Genomic DNA, 5,284 nt, shown 5'->3' on the forward strand with positions numbered 1-5,284 from the left:
CGCTTGTTACTGTTGCAAGGCCCTGATTGGTGAACCACTGATCCAGCTCTTTGTCTTTTGGTAATCCTAGGGACAAGCCCACACAGTGCTTTTAACGTAGTGTTTTCAAACATATTTGACACACGTCAACAGACAGTACCARTCAAACTACATATTCAAGGCTTTTTGTTTATTTTTACTATTTTCTACATTTTAGAATAAAATTGAAGACATCAAAACTATGAAATAACACATATAGAATCATGTGTAGTAACCAAAAAAGTGTTAATAAACAATATATTTTATATTTGAGGTTCATCAAAGTAGCCAACCTTTGCCAGTTGTTTCCACTTCTGGCAGTTGTTTTTTTGGCTCCCGAGTGGCGAAGCGGTCTAAGGCCCTGCATTACAGTGCAAGAGGTCTCACTACTGTTCCTGGTTCAATTCCAGGCTATATCACATCTGGGGTAGGATGTCATTGTAAACAAGATTTTATTATTAAATTACCTAGAGTTAATTAGGGACAGCTGTTCCGCTAGCGGTACACAAGCCGACAACTTCCGGTGAAATAGGAGGGCGCGCAATTCAAATAAATATTCGTAATATTAAACATGAATTAACATACAAGTGTCTTATATCATTTAAAAGCTTAACTTCTTGTTAATCTAACTGCGTTGTCAGATTTCAAAAAGGCTTTATGGCGATAGCATACCATGCAATTGTCTGAGGATGGTKCCCCAGATCAACATATTTTTCAACCAGCACATGCTTCACAAAATCACAAATAGCGATTTAAGAAATCACTTACCTTTGAAGTTCGTCCTCTGTTTGCAATCCCAAGGGTCCCAGCTACAACATGAATGGTCGTTTTGTTCGATAAAATGCTTCTTTATATGCCAAAGTCAGTTTAGTTGGCGCCGTTGATTTCAGTAATCCACACGTTCAACATGCAGACAAAAGAGTCCAAAAAGCTACCGCTAAACTTCGTCCAAACAAGTCACACAACATTTCTATTCAAACCTCAGGTACTTAAAATGTAAATAAACTATAATATTTCATACGGAAAGTAGTATGTTCAATAGGAAAGAAAAATTCGTAAGCGTGCGAGCGGAAAGACAAATATTATTCAGTTTGTCTCCTAACAAGAACTCAAAATACTTGTTCATTTTTCAAAAAAGAAGCCTGAAACCTTGAATAAAGACTGTTGACATCTAGTGGAAGCCATAGGAATTGCAATCTGGGAGACAGATGTACATAGAAACAATAGGTTTCCATAATAAGAGCCTGGGAGCTCAAAATATTAAATTCTTGGCGGATTTTCACCTGCACTATCAATTCTGTTATGGTCTCAGACATGATTTTAACAGTTGTAGAAACTGCAACGTGTTTTCTATCCAATGCTACCAATTATATGCATATCCTGGCTTCTGGGCCTGAGTAACAGGCAGATTRCTTTGGGCACGTCAGTCAGGAGGAAATTCAGGAAACTAGACCCTATCCCAGAGAGGTTTTAAATTGCCGTAATGACAGCTTTGCCCACTCTTGGCATTCTCTCATCCATCTTCATGAGGGATGCTTTTCCCACAGTCATGAAGGAGTTCCCACATACTTTGAGCACGTGTTGGCTGCTTTTCCTTSACTCTGCAGTCCAACTCATCCCAAACCATCTCAATTGGGTTGAGGTGGGGTGATTGTGGAGGTCAGGTCATCTAATGCAGCACTCCATCACTCTCCTTGTTCAAATAGCTCTTACACAGCCTGTTTTGGGACATTGTCCTGTTGAAAAAGAAATGATAGACCAACTAAGTGCCAACCAGATGGGATGGCGTATCACTGCAGAATGCTGTGGAAGCCATTCTGGTTAAGTGTGCCTTAAATGTCAAAATAAATCACGACAGTGTCACCAAGCAAAGCACCATCACACCATCCCACTTCCTCTCCATGCTTCACGGTGTGGCACCACACATGCGGAGATCATTCATTCACCTACTCTTCATCTCACAAAGACCAGCGTTGGAAGCAAAAATCTCAAATTTGGACTCATTCAGACCAAATGCAAGATTTCCACCGTCTATGTCCATTGCTCATGCTTCTTGGCCTAAGCAAGTCTCTTTTCTTGTTGGTGTCCTTTAGTACTATCAGCAATTCGACCATGAAGGCCTGATTCACCAGTTACTCTGAACAGTTGATGTGAGAGTGTGTCTGTACTTAACTCTGTGAAGCATTTATTTGGCTGCAATTCTGAGGCTGTAACTCTAATGAATCCTTTCTCAGCAGAGGTAATCTTGGTCTTTCTGTACTGTGGCGGCTCATGAGAGCCAGTTTCATCATAGCGCTTGATGGTTTTTGCAAAGTTTCCGTATTGACTGACCTTCATGTCTTAAAGTAATGATGGACTGTTGTTTCTCTTTCCTTATTTGAGCTGTTCTTGTCATAATATGGACTTGGTCTTTTACCAAATAGGGCTATCGTCTGTTTTCCACCCCTACCTGTCACCATATAACTGATTGTCTCAAATGCATAAAGAAGGAAATAATTCACAAATACATTTTAACAAGGCACACCTGTTAATTCAAATGCATTCCAGTGACTACTCATGAAGCTGTTGAGAGAATGCCAACAGGTGCAAAGCTGTCATCAAGGCAAAGAGTGGCTATTTTGAAGAATCACAAATATAAAATATATTTTGATTGTTTAACACTTTTTGGTTACTACATGATTCTAAGTGTGTTATTTCATAGTTTTTTATGTTTCGTCACTATTATTCTACAATGTAGAAAATATTACAAATAAATTAAAACCCTTAAATGAGTAGGCGTGTCCAAACTTTTGACTGGTAAGGTACAGGTGAAGTCGGAAGTTTACATACACCTAGCTAAATACATTTAAACTCAGTTTTTCACAATTCATGACATTTAATACTAGTAAAAATKCACTGTCTTATGTCAGTTAAGATCACAATTTTTTTCTGAATGTGAAATGTCAGAATAATAGTAGAGAGAATGATTTATTCAGCTTTTATTTATTTCAATACATTCCCATTTGCGATCAAGCTTTAACTTCCTGACTTATGTCTTGAGATGTTGCTTCAATATATCCACATAATTTTCCGTCCTCATGATGCCATCTATTTTGTGAAGTGCACCAGTCCCTCAAGCAGCAAAGCACCCCCACAACATGATGCTGCCACCCCCGTGCTTCATTGTTGGGATGATGTTCTTCGGCTTGCAAGCCTCCCCTTTTTTCCTCCAAACATAACAATGGTCATTATGGCCAAACAGTTCTATTTCTGTTTCATCAGACCAGAGGACATTTGTCCAAAAAGTACGATCTTTGTCCCCATGTGCAGTTGCAAACCGTAGTCTGGCTTTTTTATGGCGGTTTTGGAGCAGTGGCTTCTTCTTTGCTGAGCGGCCTTTCAGGTTATGTCGATAGAGGACTCGTTTTACTGTGAGTATAGATACTTTTGTACCTGTTTCCTCCAGCATCTTCACAAGGTCCTTTGCTGTTGTTCTGGGATTGATTTGCACTTTTCGCACCAAAGTACGTTAATCTCTAGGAGACAGAACGCGTCTTCTTCCTCAGCGGAATTACGGCTGCGTGGACCCATGGTGTTTATACTTGCGAACTATTGTTTGTACAGATGAACGTGGTACCTTCAGGCATTTGGAAATTGCTCCCAAGGATGAACCAGACTTATATAGGTCTTCCGACTTGAACTGTACTTTGCATCCTGGCTCTATACAATGGAGTGCGATGGAGCAGAATGTTCTGTTTTTCTTTTCTAAACTTGTTGATGACTATTTTTACTAACCCCAGGTGAGTTAAATTACACAGTAAACGAGTATCATTACTTCCAACCAAATTAATTTGGACTTTTTCCTTTGTATTGGTCCTGTGCACTTTTAAATCAAATGTAAACACTAAATGTTTCCATTTCAACTTCAACTTACTTTGGAATAAATAGTGAATAATGCAAAGATGGCCAATATTTGACGGTATCTGTATATGATACTGTGTCCCTGGATGGGAAGCTGCTACTGTTGTTGTTGTGTTAGAGGATGAGCTGGGGGCCTTGCGGTGTTTCCTCCCCTGGGGCTGAGCCCTGTGGCATTAGCAGCAGCTCCTCTGTACCTGTAGAGAGTCATCCTACTGTCTGTGTGTGTGTGTGTGTGTGTGTGTGTGTGTGTGTGTGTGTGTGTGTGTGTGTGTGGTGTGTGTGTGTGTGTGGTGTGTGTGTGTGTGTGTTGTGTGTGTGCGTGTGGTGTGGTGTGTGTGTCGTGTGGGTGTGTGTGTGTGGTGTGTGTGTGTGTGTGTGTGTTTGTGTGTGTGTGGTGTTTTGTTTGTTTGTCAAAGGTCCTGCGTGTCTGCAGCAGGTAATCTGTCTGTCTGCATGTCTGTCTGTTTTCTGCCTGTCTGTCTGTTTGTCTTCCTGCCCTGTGATTTTGTTTACACATTAACATCTTGAGAAGCCTGTTCATCTTCGACAATGTCCTCATGTTCATGTTTGAAAATCTTTTATTTGACAAAAGGTAATAATCAATACTCTTGTTGAATGTGATGTATTTAAATGCACACAACACTAAAAACACACAAGTGACTTATATTCTTTATTAATGTGGAAACATGTTCTTTACAGAACATTTATCATATACTGTCTCAAATAGGAGGCATATTCTAAAATATGTTAATAACTTATAATGTTAATGATATATTGTGATAATGTTATGTTATACGTACATACATTGGATGTCTTCCCCATTATATGTTTCTTGGTGTTTGCTCGGCTTCAGCATAATACGAACATTTAGGAGAAACATGCAGAAAAGTAAACCAAAAACTGGAGGCCTGAATGGCAAAGATCTCCACGCTCAGTGAACTTCCAGGAGAGCTGACATAAGCTGGGATAAAGGTGATCCAGACTGCACAGAATATGAGCATGCTGAAGGTGATGAATTTGGCCTCATTGACGTTATCAGGCAGGTTTCGAGCCAGAAAGCCAGCATAAAGCACAAGAGAGGCAGGAGTCCTATATCCACAGCACCTGCAATGAAGCGTGGGTAGTTTCAATTAGTGACCAATGTGACACAATCAACTATTCTGTATATACTGTTACAAATGACAGCCTACAACATCTAGCATGCATTTACAAAATCCTGTGTCCATAAAGGAGCTGTTGTTGATAGTATGTTGCCTGTCTGCAGGTAGCGAGGCATCATAGAGACAACAACAGTAACTCACTCACACAGCCATCTCCTTCGGGCTCAGTTGACAATGTCATACTTGGCAGTCACGTCCCCATTCTC

The sequence above is a fragment of the Salvelinus sp. IW2-2015 genome, linkage group LG22 (assembly GCF_002910315.2).
Source record: "Salvelinus sp. IW2-2015 linkage group LG22, ASM291031v2, whole genome shotgun sequence".
Lineage (NCBI taxonomy): Eukaryota > Metazoa > Chordata > Actinopteri > Salmoniformes > Salmonidae > Salvelinus > Salvelinus sp. IW2-2015.